The following is a 14,750-nucleotide window of genomic DNA, read 5'->3' as shown; positions in this document are numbered from 1 at the left end:
ACGAACTGTGAGATCATGACCTGAGCCGAAGCCAGACGCTTAACTGACTGAGCCACCCACGCACCCCTACTTTGCTCTTTTTAAAAATTGCCTTTGGGCGCCTGGGTGGCTCAGTCAGTTAAGCGTCTGGCTTCGGCTCAGATCATGATCTCACAGTTCGTGGGTTCAAGCCCCGCGTCGGGTTCTGTGCTGACAGCTCAGAGCCTGGAGCCTGCTTCGGATTTTGTATCTCTCTCTCTCTCTGACCCTCCCCTGCTCGAGCTGCCTCTCTCTGTCTCTCAAAAATAAATAACATAAAAAAATTTTTTTAAATTGCTTTGACTACTATAGGTTGGTCATTTGCACATCCGTAAGTTTTAAAATTCTTTGGTCAGTTCCTATAAAAAGGCCTGCTGGGGTTTGATTGGTAGGAGACGTGGCTCTCATTTCCCACAGACGCGGAAGGACAGTGCACCCAAGCGTGTGACTGCAGGTTGAGGGTCACTAACTTACAGAGTGAGGCGTGTCGGGAAAAGGCATGAGGTAGTGGTAGCTGATCTCGGGCCACCGTCGAGGAATGGCAGGGGGCCGTGAGGTCTTGGGCAAACAGGATCACCCAGGCCCGGGGGTGGGGGGGGCACTTCTCAGCTACACGCATTGTGGCCACGCAAAAACGTGCACCCAACGTTGTTTGATCTTTCAGCCAAGAGAAGTTGGAAATCCAGATGTTTATACAGTCTTCCAGTGGGTCAGTATCCAGTGGGTCAGTATCCTGTGGGTCCCCCAGAACTCTCTAGGCCACACATGAGCCCTAGCCTGCCAGTCTGTGACCTCTGCCTTAGGCTACTCATTCTTTGGCGCTCATTTTCATCATCAGTGAGCACTATGGTGTTAAAGACAGTCTCGAAGCCTCTTTCTAGGTCGTTGACTCTATAGATTTTAAGAGAGGGAAATAGCAAAGTTACTCAGGGTTTAGGAGGTAGTTGGGACTGTGAACAATGGTGATCGTACTCTGAGAGCTTGTGCAGAGTGTTACGTCGTCTGTCCCGCTGTCCTGTCTGTTGTCTCCCTTAATCCTCACGTCGTCTCTGTGAGGTCGACAGCGGAGTAGTTTACCCAGCCACGTGGGATTTCGGGCCACTTAGCCCGAGTCCCGTTCTCTTTACTGTGGCGCCGAAGTCTCCGAAGGCCGCAGACCGGGGACCAGCGGAGGGAGACGCTGAGGGGCCTGAAGCTCAGCGCGAGGCCCGTCTCTAGTAGATTCAGAACCTCATCGCTGAAGCGTTAAGGCTTTTGCCAAAGAGGCAAAGCCTTCGTGAGCCCTGTCTGTAGGTGGGCGCTGTTGCACATCTTGTCTTGGTAAGACGGTGCTAGGCACGGTGACAAACACAGTTCAGAGTGTTTGTGTAAGTGAATAAATGGATGGATTGACGGAAGAAGGAATCAAAGGCTTTAGATCAAGAGGTCCAAGAGTCTTGTCTAGAGACTATCAAGGCTAGAGAGTCAAGTGCTTCTGGTAAGAGTTTCGAGAATGTTAAGATCAAAAGCGGAGGCTTTATTCTTGTAACTCAGCTGATAGATGGAAAAGGCTCACTGTGTCTTGGTGCTCAGATCTGGGTTTTGATGACTAGATTACAGCTCCCTCCCAGGGTGGTATGTTTGAGAAAGCGAGTGCTGGGGGTGTAAGGAAGTCAGGGCCCCCACAGGGTTTGTACGCCTTGAAAACCTTCAGCCAGATACAGGCTTTGAGATATTGAAATATGGAATGAGAGGCCGTCTGATCTCAATCTGTGAGGGGCGGCCTGGGTATGGAGCTGACAGAGGTCAATCCAGACTGGACATCAGATAACCGTGGAAGTTGGATAGATGGGCTTTCATTGTACCTGTCTCTATTTTGTATATATTTGAAATTTTTCATAATAAATGTAAAAACTAAACAAAACCAGAGAGCTTCATAGGGCCGGTGATGCTTTTTTTTTTAAAAAAAAAAGTTTATTTTCAGAAAGAGAAGAGAGAACGAGTGAGCAGGGGATGGGCAGAGAGAGAGAGAGAGAGAGAGAGAGAGAGAGAGAGAGAGAGAATCCCAAGCAGGCTCACTATCAGCTCAGAGCCCGATGTGGGGCTCGAATTCATGAAACTGCAAGATCGTGACCTGAGTTGAAATCAAGAACCAAATGCTTACCTGACTGAACCACCCCGGCGACCCCCAGTGACGCTGTTGACCAACCAAACTTCAGTTTTCTTTGAGCTTGTAAATAGTATGATCGTCGAGAGAAATGGGACAAAGGAAGGGACCGTAGCACACAGAAGAATGTGGGTTTTGAGGTCGCCATAGCTTGGCCTCCTCTAGCTGTGGGACCTCAGGCCAACGGCAAGCTTCCCCAAGTCTGGGTCTGCAGGTCTGTCAGTGCAGGATAATACGGGCTTGGCGGTGGTGGAGAAGGTGGGGGAGGAAAGGGGCCAAGTACATGAGGACAGCCTCCAGCTTGTCGCAGGGGCTCCGATCCGGCAGTCTCATTATTATTAGACAGAGGGCCTAATAATGAAAGGGTAAAACTCTGCTGGAAGGTTCCCACCTGCCATTTCTTCCCTACATGAATTCTAAGTGCTTCAGGTTATATAACCATGGAGGTCACTTATTACTTTAGAAACAGAACCCATAGAGACCAAATCGGACCACCTTGGGGTTTCCGAAAACTAACCAGTTCACTGCCTTTGGGAATATGGCGCAAGGAAGCGCTCTCAGGGGAAAGGCATGCGAAATCAGTGGGTGCTGTTTGACACCTGGCGAATTGGCCTCCACATCTGCCCAGTTTGTGATGATCTTCAGTGTTAGTGAGTTTTGTTTGTGGAACTTTTCTCACACGCAAAAGGGGTGGGTCACCCCTTGGGAAATCACTGCGCCGTTATGAATTGAGGGCCATCCTAAAGGTCTGTACCCAGAGACTTAGTGCCCACTCTCTGGTGTGTGTTCTGAAGAAATAATATAAAAGAAGAAATGTGATACAGCCTTTAGAAAAGGTTGGTATCATAGAAAAGAGCTCAGATGCAGGCCTGCGAGATCGCGGTGGTACAATTCCCACGGCGCAGCTGTGCCACGTGGAGACAGACCGGAAAGGAGCATGTAGAAGGGAAGACAGACGCACAGAGTGCAGCTTAGTTTCCTTTAAGAAAGCCTTTTACTGCTGTTAAATAAAGATTGTGCCTGCACACCTACACACGTACTCAAAGACCTTACGTCACGGTGCCTGGGACATTTGGAACCTGGGTAAATCCTTCCCCCAAATAGGCTAATCAAAAATCAGAAAATGGGGCGCCTGCATGGCTCAGTCGGTTAAGCATCCGACTTCAGCTCAGGTCACGACCTCACAGTCTGTGGGTTTGAGCTCCACATCGAGGTCTCTGCTGTCAGCACAGATCCTCTGTCTCCCTCCCTCTCTGCCCCGCTCTGGCTTGCTGTCTCTCAAAAATAAATAAACATTTAAAAAAAAGGATTGGGGCACCTGAGTGGCTCAGTCAGTTAAGTGTCCAACTTCGGCTCCGGTCACAATCTCATGGGTTGTGGGTTCGAGCCCCACATCGGGCTCTGGGCTGACATCTCAGAGCCTGGAGCCTGCTTCAGATTCTGTGTCTCCCTCTCTCTCTCTGCCTCCCCTGCTCATGATCTGTCTCTCTCTCTGTCTCAAAAATAAATAAACATTAAAAAAAAAAAAGGATTAACTGTATATACATACAGTGGAATACTATTTAAAACAAAAATCAGAAAGAACCGGAAACTTGAAGGTTTTAGGTAGAAAAGTGTAGAAAAGAAATTGAAACCACAACTTTGGCTCTTGAACCATTTCAGTACATTTCAGTACAAAACACCGTACACTGATTCTCCTTTCAGATCTTTGCTGTCCTCTCTCAACCGTCTTGAAATCTCTTTGTTTCCAGGTCCAGTTCCAGAAGCTTCAGCAGCTCCGCCTTACACAGTACCATGGAGGATCCTTACCAAACGTGAGCCAGCTGCGGAGCAGCGCGCCGGACTTCCAGGTACCTCCATACCCTCCGTTCCTCAGGCTGCAGTGGGTGCAAAACAAAAACAAAAACAAAGAGAGGTTGTCCTTAAAAAGATTAGATCTCGAAGGCTGGAGTTCAGTGTTCTTCTGGGAAGCCCACCGTTCTTTCTCTGGCTTCCGCAGCATGAGATACTAATCTCACGAGCACCCGGTCTAAGGCGGCCCTGTCCCGCGGGACCACGCCGTGAGCCACACACGTAATTCACACCTTTCTAGCAGCCGCAGGAAAGAAGAAACAGGTGTAATTAATTTTAATATTATTTAAATGACTCATTTATGTAACCAGTATATCAGAAACGGTATCATCTCAACATATACGCAGTAGAACAAGCACAAAAGAGATGTTTCATGTTCTATTTTAAATCAATCTTTAAAATCCGGTGGGTGCTGCATGCTTACCGCCCATCTCCGGAGGTTCAGATGCACCACAGTTCACTACTTTCACGTGGTGGTTTTGTGGCATCTTGGACAGGACGGATGGAAGGCACAGACACATGGTCTCTCTTGCACTTAGATGAGTGCAGTGTCACAGCGTGCTTTCCTCACTCCTGTTCAAAACAAAGTGGAACTGATACTTCAGACAATGGTATGGGACACTGTTGTTAAGAACCAGGTGAGACTTAACTTAGATACCCTAGTCTCTGAGAAATCAGGAGCCTGTCGTTCTAATTAGACAATTTAAGATTTGGTGTTAACGTTGGGGTATAAACCTTGAGACAGAGCATAAGTCGATTTCTTCGGATGCCTCTCCATTTTCAAAGTATGGTCTTCTTTGTTGTAAAAGCTGGGTTCACTTGTTTGATGATGTCCCATAAGGCAAAAGTATTATTTAAAATAGACTTCTGTTTGTGCTAATAGGAGCTCTTAGATATAATGGTTATTAGACAGAGTACAGCAGGAACATGTTCGTACCTTAGCACACTGGAGTGTTGTCTTCAGCATGTCGAGCTGGATTGTTCGGCATGCAGGGAAAGCAGACCTGTGCTTTGTGCTGGAGTTCGTGCTTCTGAAAGTAGAACACTGTTGAGGTTTGCTGTGTTGGAGACCCCGGTTTTGTGGGACGTTATAGTCCACTTTAGAGGAGTGCAGAACTTCTGTCCTTCCCTGTCCTGTTGTAACAGGGAATGAATGGGAAGAAACAACAGCCCTTGACCTTCTCAGGATTCTTTCTTTGGACACTTACTTTGCTCTGAAATAATCGCAAATTTATAGGAAAATTGAAAGTTCAGTACAAATAACTTAAAAAAATTGTTTTTATGTTTTTATTTTATTTTTGATAGAGATGAAGTGCGAGCAGGGGAGGGACAGAGAGAGGGCTTTAGGGTCTAAGCTGTCAGCACAGAGCCCGATGTGGGGCTCAAACTCACAAACCATGAGATCATGACCTGAGTTGAAGTCGGACGCTTAACTGACTGAGCCACCAGATGCCCCACTTTTTTTTTTACCCCGTGAGAGGATAAGTTGCTAACCTGATGCTCTACTAACCCAAAATATTTCACTGTGTGTTCTGTAAGCAAGGATGTTGTCCCTCATAACCCAAAGAGAGCCATCAGAGTCAGAAAGTGAGCAGTGGACTGTTACTACCATCTGATCCCCAGACCCCACTCACGTGTGGTTTCACCACCCAGCCTATTCCTGGCCTTCTTGGCCGAAGGATCCAGTTCAGAATCACATGTGTTATCCTCCGTCTCCTTCAGTCTAGAATGGGTTTTCAGTCTTTTATCTTTGACATTTAAAAATATGTTTTGTTGTTGTTGTTTTCTTTTTACTTTTGTGACCTGGCCACTTTTGAAGACCACCAGCCACGAGTTTTGTGGAATGTCCCTCAGTCAGGGTCTGTCTGATGTGCGGTTTTGGTGAGAATGGCACAGGAGTGATGCTGTTGTCCCCCGGGAGTGGGGGGTTTTCAGTTGTCCTGCTTCTAACGGTGTTCACTTCTGCCGTTAAGGTGGTGTGTGCCCGGCCTCTTCGCTTGGAAGTCACTCCTCCCTTTGTGATGAATAGCTACTTTGTAGGAGATGCTTTATCGTGCTCCTTATCGAACTTCCTTCCGTCTTTTTATTAATTCTGTTTATCTGGTTTTGTGGCTGCTTCTTTAAGTCAGTGAGTTAGTCTATTACCGTTACTTTGACGCTCACATTGTCCCCAGTTGGGCCAGTAGGAGCCTCCTTCCTGGGACTTGACAAACTGAGAAGAAAAAGGAATCCCAGGAACCCAAATTAAAAAAAAAAGTTTATTTTAAGGATGCTCCACACCCAGTGTGGGGCTTGAACGCATGACCCGGAGATCAAGAGTCACATGCTCAGCCAAATGAGCCAGCCAGGTGCTCCCAGATTTTTTTTTTAAGTAAACTTTGCTGAGGTTTGATTTACCTATAATACAGTTGGCCTGTCGTCGGCTTATAGTTCTGTGTTGTGTAATCACGGCCGCAGTCAAGATTCACAACAGTTTCGTCATCCCCCAGAAGTTCCTTCATGTCCCTTTGTAATGTGGCTCCACGCCCCCACCTCCAGCCTCTGGAAACCACTGCTCTGTCACTTTGCCTGTCCCAGGGTGTCCTCTAAGGGGAAACAAAACTGTAATTTTACGACATCTTTCACTGAGCAGACTGCATTGAGAAGCATCCACACTGTCGGGTGTGTGAGCTTTCCGGAGCTGCTGTGACAGGGCGCCGCGAGCTGGGTGGCTTATGGCGGCAGAAGTGTACCCTCGTGCAGCTCTGAGGCTCGAGGTCCGAGCTCAAGGGGTCGGTTGGACCCCGCTCTCGGAAGGCTCTAGGGAAGGATCCTTCCTTGCCTCTTCCTGGCGTCTGTTGGTTCCTAGGTGCCCCTTGGCCCGTCGCTGCTCACTCCAGCCTCTGCCTCCATTTCATAGGAACTTACTCCCTGTTTGTATGTGTCTTCGGGTCCAAAGCTCCCTCCCCCTTTTCTTTTAAAGATGTCGTCACTGGGTCAGGGGCCCACTTGAATCCAGTACGACCCCATCTTATTTTGATTATATCCGCAAAGATTTTGTTTCCAAATAGGATCACATTCACAGGTCCTGGGGGTCATAATTAACTCCCCGCATTGCACTTATCTGGAGGTTATTCCTTTTTATTGTTTTTTATTCCATTATATGGGGGCGCTAGGGTTCCTTTATCCACCCATCAGTTAACGGGCATTTGGATTACTCCCACACTTTGGCAGTTGTGAGTAAAGGTATTCACGCATAGTTTTTGTGTAAATCCCTGGAGCGGAACTGCTGGGACACATGGCAAGCATAGCTGCAACCTTACAAGAAACTGCCAAACCGTTGCCCAGCGTTGCCTGTGCTGTTTCACATTCCCACCAGCGACGTTCCAGAGAGAGAGCCAGCGGTTCTGCCCTGCTTCCCTGCCCTTCACGTTCCAGTATTTAAGCATGTGTGTTTTTAATGGTGGCAAAAACACAACATTAAATTTAGCATCGTGACCATTTTTAAGTGTACAGTTCAGTAGTGTCAAGTGTATTCACATGGCTGGGCACCCAATCTCCAGAACTTTCCCCTTACAGCAGTGAAGCTCTGTACCCGTTAAACAACAGCTCCCCACTCCCTCCCCCCGCCAAGGCCCCCATAACCACCGTCCGCCTTTCTCTGGGCGCTTCCTGTAAGGGGAATCCTACAGTACTGGTCTTCTCCTGACCGGCATATTTCTTAGCCCGGTGTCCTCGAGGCCCATCCGTCTGGTAGCACGTGACGAGGTTTCCTCTTTAAGGCACAGCAGTGTTCCACTGTGTGTAGACTGCGTTTTGTGTATCCATTCACCTGTCATCGATGTTTGGGTTGCGTCTATGTCTTGGCTACTGTGAATAATGCCGCTGTGAACATCGGTGTGAAAACGTCTCTCAGAAGCCCTGATTTCAGTTCTTCTGGGTGTATACTCAGAGGCGCCTTGCTGGATCAGGTGGTAGTTTGATTTTAAATACTTTGAGTAACAACCCTACCGTTTTTCATTGTGTCTGCACCATTTTACGTTCTCTCTACCAGTTCATGAGCGGTCCGGCTTGTCCACTTTCCTCCCCAGCACTTGTCATTTTCTGTGTTTGTTTGTTTAATAGTGATTGTCCTAATGGGTATGAGGTGGTGGGATTTCAGTTTAAAAGATTTTTGTCAGTCTAGTGCATGTGTAGTGGTATCATATTATTATTTTTAACGTTTATTTATTTATTTACTTATTTACATTTATTTATTTTTGAGAGAGAGAGTGAGAGCCGGTGAGGGGCAGAGAGAGAGGGGGACAGAGGACCTGAAGAAGCCTCCCTGGGCTGAAGCACAGAGCCGAGGTGGAGCTTGAACTCACGAACCATGAGATCATGACCTGAGCCGAATTCAGATGCTCACCCAGCTTAGCTCCCCAGGCACCCCTCAGTGTGGTTACAATCGGTGTTTTCCTAATGACCAGTGATGTCGCCCATGTTTTTGTTTGCTTATCTAGTGTCCTCCAGCCTTACGTCGTCTTTGGAAAAGTGTCTGTTCAGATCTTTTGCCTAATTTTTTATTTTATTCTTTTTAAAGTTTATTTATTTTTTCTGAGAGGAACAGAGACAGCACAGGTCGGGGAGGGGCAGAAAGAAAAGAGAATCTGACCTTACAGAGCTCGATGTGGGGCTCAGACCCATGAAACCGTGAGATCATAACCTGAGCCGAAACCAAGTGTCAGAAACCTAACTGACTGAGCCACCCAGGCACCCCAAACTTTTGCCTAATTTTTAAGTTGGGTTGTTCGTTTTCTTTCTTTTTTTTTTTTTTTAATGTTTTCTAATTTATTTTTGAGAGAGAGAGAGAGAGACAGCGTGAGCAAGGCAGAGTCAGAGAGAGAGGGAAACACAGAATCTGAAGCAGGCTCCAGGCTCTGAGCTGTTAGCACAGAGCCTGACGCAGGGCTCGAACCCACAAACCATGAGATCATGACCTGAGCCAAAGTCGGATGCTTAACTGACTGAGCCACCCAGGCGCCCCATCGTTTTCTTGTTCCCTGAATTGTGAGAGTTCTTCATGTTTTGGATGCCATTTCCTTAGGAGACACGCATTTTATAGCCCTTTTCTACCTGGCTGTGGTTGTCTTCTCTGCTCAACAAAGTCTTGAAAAGCACAAGTTTTTAATTTCGACCATTCAGTTTATCAACTCTGTTGTTTTATGACTTACACCTTTGTCTCTAATATTTAAGAATTATTTGCTTAACATAAGGTCACAAAGATGTTTTTCTTGTGTGTGCTTCTGGAAGTTTTATAGTTTTGGGTTGTACGCCCAGATAGTTTCAAGTTAATTGTTTTTTTAATGTAGTGTAAAGTATGGGTTGGAGACCATGTTCATTGCCCGTGGATGTTAAATGGTGCCTGCACCATTTGTGAGAAGAGTTTTCTTTCCCTGTTGAAGTGCCTTGGCATCTTTGTTGAAAATCAACGGACCATGTATGCGTGGGTCTGTTTCTGGATTCTAACTTCTATTCATTCATCTTTGTGTCTCTCATTTTGCTAATGCCATACTTAAAAAAATTCATAACATTTTAAAGATTTTATTTTTAAGTAATCCCTACACCCAGTGTGGGGCTTGAACCCACAACCCCAACATCAAGAGTTGCATGCTCTACCGACCTAGCCAGCCAGGTGCCCCAATACCACACTTTCTTTAAACATTGAGTTGTAATTGACATATAAGCTTATATTAGTTTCATGAGTAGAATATAAGGATTTGATATTGGTATATGTTGTAAAACGATTACCACAATAAGACTAGTTAACTTCCGTCACCAAACAGTTATAAAAAATTTGTTTTTCTTATAATGAGAAATGTTAAGATTACTCTCTGCAACCTTCAAATAAGCAATATGGTATTATTAACTATAGTCACCATGCTGTACATTATATTCTCCTGACTTATTTTATTAAAAAAATTTTTTTTAATGTTTATTTTTGAAGGAGAGAGACAATGTGAGTGGGAGAGGAGCAGAGAGAGAGGGAGACACAGAATCCAAAGCAGGCTCCAGGCTCTGAGTAGTCAGCACAGAGCCCGACACGGGGCTCGAACTCACCATCTGTGAGATCATGACCTGAGTGAAATCGGTCGCCCAACCAACTGAGCCACCCAGGCACCCCTTGACTTACTTATTTCATGACTAGAAATTTATACCTCTTGACCTCCTTTACCCATCTCATCCCCACCACCCCCTTTCTAAGATTCCACATATAAGTGAGATCCTTATATCACACTTTTTTTTTTAATGTTTTTATTTTTGAGAGGCAGAGAGACGGAGACAGAGAGAGCATGGATCAGGGAGGGGTAGAGAGAGAGAGGGAGCCACAGAATCTGAAGCAGGCTCTAGTCTCTGAGCTGTCAGCACAGAGCCTGATGCAGGGCTCGAACTCATAGACCATGAGATCATGACCTGAGCTGAAGTCAGATGCTTAACCTACTGAGCTATCTGGGTGCCCCACACCCTGTCTTGGTTGAAAGACAAGCAGGCTTGGAATCAGGTGGTGAGAGTCCTCCGACTTGGCTCTTTTTAAATGTTGTGTGGTTTATTGTAGTTCCGTTACTTGTCCATGGAACTGCAGAGTCAGTTTCTACAAAGAAAGCCTGATGGGAATTAGACGGGGTTGCATGCAGTCTGATACCAGCTTGGGGAGATGGACATCTCAATAATAACGAGTCCCCCAGTCCATAAACGTGGTGCAGAAGCACAAATTTTGATTCAAGTTAAGTTGCTTGTAATTATTTATTTGGACACAATCCTTTCCCTTTTCTGTGTCACGATCACATTGGAGTTTACCAATGTTTTCATGTCCACTATTTACTTGATCTTTACTACAACACTGGTTTGGCCACCACAGTACTGTTTTATTATTGGTGACAAATCAATTTTCTATCCTAATGGAAGATCTCGAACACATTCTTTTCCTTTAACCCATTGGGCCTTCTTATAGAGAATAGAGATGTATCAGACGCGTAAACCAGACCCAGCTTCTCAGGCCGCCTCCCGCCGGTCCTCAGCACAGGCCGGCCATCAGTGGGGGTGGCGTCTGTACCCCAGCGGCAGGGAGGAGGAAGTCGCGCTGTCTTCTCTGAAGGCTCGGGCTGTGTCTCTGGGTTAGGGGAGAGCCAGCCGGTCCCCAGCTTTGGGCCGGCCTGCCTCACGGCTGAGGCACCTGCCGGCGGGGGGCCCCACTGTCAGGCAACCGCAGAGCGGCATCCGTCTGCGCGTAGTTGTGGCCTCCCCTCGCCTCTGTGCGACCTACCTCGTCCTTTCCGATTGTGTCACTGAAAACTCATGGCATTTTTTACATTCCTGCTGATTACATTTTAACAAAATCGAGTCATCTTGTTGATAACTGAGGGTTTATAAGTTCTAGCTAATTTAGGGAACAATCTGGTAGCCAAAGGGAGAAAGCCGCGCTGCTGAGCCTGGCGAGGGGCTCAAACCCACCAACTGTGAGATCAGAATGTAAGCCAAAGCCGGACCTTCACTGACTGAGCCACCCAGGTGCCCCACGGAGTTTTTCCTGTATGTGAAGTGTTCTTCCAAAGCATAGTATTTGGTGACTTAACGATACATTGTCACACGGATGTCCCACGCTTACCCGCTCCTTCATTGTTGGACATATTGTTGGGTCGTCTTCACTGTTTGTTCATAGGGTGTGTGTGTGTGTGTGTGTGTGTGTGTGTGTGTGTGTGTGTGTGTGTGTGTAAACTGATTATGCCAAAGGAATGATCAGTAGATGGGAAAGGGAAACATTGAATTCAAACATAATTGATTAAATTATAATCAGTGATTAAAAAAAATCCAGCCTCTTGATCAAACATCTAAATCTTTATTAGATATGTTATCAATGGTAAATTAGAATACATAAAGGGGAAAAAAAGATTGCATTTATAATAGCTTTGCAATGCATTAGTATGTATGTATGAAACTTGTTTTATTTAAGAAATTTATAAGAACTGGATTTTTAGAAAATCTATAAAGCATGAGAGAGTACTGCCTTTACTTTGAAAATCTGCTGGAAGTTAGGAGTCCCTTCTGAGACAAATATATCCACATGTGCACATGTTTTGGTTCACTTCTTTTTGTTAATTTTTTTAATGTTTGTTTTTGAGAGAGAGACAGAGTGTGAGTGAGGGAGGGGCAGAGAGAGAGGGAGACGAAGAATTCAAAGCCGTCTCCAGCTCTGGGCTGTCAGCACAGAGCCCGACATGGGGCTTGAACTCACAAGTCTTGAGATCATGACCTGAGCTGAAGTTGGACGCCTAACTGACTGAGCCCCCCCAGGTGCCCCTGGTTCACTTTCTTAGAAAATTTGTCATTAGGGAAGATTTCAGACATCTCAAACACTCACATTTGCATGCAGTTTGATCCCATGGGGAGCCCTGTTGGCCTAAGGTGATTTATACTTATTTATAAGTTTGTATTAAGTATAAAAAAATCACTTGCCTTAACTTCCTATGCCTGGTTTTCTGAATCTGTGAAATGTATCCACAAGAAATCATGGACAGTGTTTCAGTAACCGCATACAAGGCTGGACAGGCAGAAGGGAGTTATTTGAAATTTTTGCCTTTGCTCCCTGAATCCTCAGGCAGTCTTGTAGCAGCTTTTGAAACCTCCTGTGTTCTCACGTGGAAAATCCAGGCCTGTCCACATATCTGAACGCCAGATCTCGAGAGCCGCTTCTGTGAATATCAGAGCAGTATCGTAAGTGGGGGATAGGTGTCAGCTGTGTCCTCTGACACACCTTCGATTCCCACAGCCGGAGCTCAGCTCTCACTGAAGGCCGGGAGGGCCTGAGGGAACCCAGGGGGCAGGTGCGGGTTCGGCTGGTGCACTGAGATCTGCCTGCCCACCCTGTGGCACAAGGGCCACTCTCGGTCTCCAGAGCTGAACTCCAAGCAGGTGAAAAGCTTGGCGGTGAAACCAGACAGACTGATTCTCACGGAGTCTCCTCGCAGCCTGCGTGGGGTGGGTCGAGTCGATGAACATCTTGTGTCTTTTGTTCCGAAGGGAAGGGCTGAGGTCCCTCGCTGCCACCGTGAAGGCTCTGGAGGGGCTGCCGGCCACCACCCCCTGGGTCCCCCTACACACAGCACAGAATTCTCTGACCCCCTGTGAAGATAATGACGACCACTTGATGAGCGTTGGTACAAGGATTTAATGAATGCAGAGTGCAACCAGAAGGGCTTTGGGAACTGATGTCCAAAGCGTCCGTCAGTCATTAACGCGAGCAGTGCTTAGAGACAAGGAGGAAGTTTGTATTTTCCACTTCCTACTCTTTCTGTTCAGGCCTCTCCTTATTTCTTCTTCCCACACCCCCAAGGCCTGCCCTCTCCAGGTATGGTAGGCACTCACCTAAGGTGGCTGTTTACGTTTAAATTATTAAAGATGAAATAACATTCAGAATCCAGTTTCTCGGGCACACAGCGCTATGGCTGTTGGCTCCCGGACCTGTGGGAGCGTCATCCTGCTGAGCTCTGGGCCCCAGTCTCAGCCCCGGCCAGCCGTCCCCTCCCCCTCCCAGCCCAGTGCTTTAGGGCCATCCTCTGGCCCTCCTTCCCTCCATCAGCCAGGCCGATGTCTGTGTCCTGACTAAAGTGCTTATTTGGGTTGTAAGAAAAGCATTCTGATTAAATTGCACACACACACACACACAAGTTAGCTTCCTTGAGGCTCTGAGGCACGTGCGTTTCAACAGAGGATGCTTGTGGGGGCAGGCTCAGGGGGGCTGGGGGGCTCAGTCTGTTAAGTGTCCCATTCTTGGTTTCGGCTCAGGTTGTGATCTCGAGGTCCATGGGTTCAAGCCCTGTGTTAGGTTCTGTGCTGACCGCGTGGAGCCTGACTGGGATTCTCTCTACCTCTTTCTCGGCCCTTCCCCTGCTCTCTCTCTCTTTGCCAAAATAAGCGAACATTAAAAAAAAAAAAAAGAGGATGCTCAGCAAATCAAATCTCTAGTGGGCAGAATTTCTCACAGTGAAAGGTGGCAGTTAATCAGAAAGCCTGTGTGAAAGTGTTCATCTTTGAACGATAGCACGGGTACACATAGGCACACGAGTGCATACATGCATACACACAGGCACACACACGGAGCACGTGGGCGCCCAAATGAACAGACCCACTGGAGACAGCTATGTGTTCTCCTCCCCCTCACGGCCCCCCCCCCCCCCCCCCCCCCCCCCCCCCCCCCCCCCCCCCCCCCCCCCCCCGCCCCGCCAGAAAGCAGTTCACTACTCTTCCTTTCCACTTCTCATTAACTGACAGGCCAGTGAATGACAAATTCAGCACATAGTTTTTAAAAATTTTTAATTGTTTTTTTTTTTTGAGAGACAGAGACAGCGCGAGCAGGAGACGGTCAGAGAGAGAGGGAGACACAGAATCTGAAGCAGGCTCCAGGCTCTGAGCTAGCTCTCAGCATGAGCCTGACACGGGGCTTGAACCCACAAACCGTGAGATCATGACCTGAGCCAAAGACTGAGCCACCCAGGCACCCCTCAGCACATATTTCTTAAGCACCTGCGATGGTGGTGGAAATAGAGCTTCTTCTGTATGAGGCGTGGGAAATGGAAGTGACTAAGTCATCCCCTCCACCGAAGATTGCTGCCCAGTTAGTCCTCATGAAACCCTGCCAGCTCTGTGTCCTGAGGGTTGGTGGCCTGCATCAGGCCACTGCCCCTCACCGAAGGCAAGCTGCCTGGCCTCGGCTGTGAGT

General features: G+C 47.2%; 1 protein-coding gene across 2 annotated transcripts in view; it reads left to right on the top strand.

Annotated features, from left to right (window-relative positions):
- Window positions 1–3,936: 3,936 nt before the first annotated feature.
- The window catches only part of CRTC3 (CREB regulated transcription coactivator 3), an 85,975-nt gene continuing 75,161 nt past the window's right edge, over window positions 3,937–14,750 (top strand). For both annotated transcript variants that reach the window (XM_029950310.1, XM_029950308.1), the window contains exon 1: window positions 3,937–4,014. The gene's annotated coding sequence lies outside the window, so the exon portion shown is untranslated. The remainder of the gene's footprint in view (window positions 4,015–14,750) is intronic.

Source organism: Suricata suricatta, chromosome 9 (genome assembly GCF_006229205.1).
Source record: "Suricata suricatta isolate VVHF042 chromosome 9, meerkat_22Aug2017_6uvM2_HiC, whole genome shotgun sequence".
Lineage (NCBI taxonomy): Eukaryota > Metazoa > Chordata > Mammalia > Carnivora > Herpestidae > Suricata > Suricata suricatta.
This window is presented reverse-complemented; position numbering and strand designations above follow the sequence as displayed.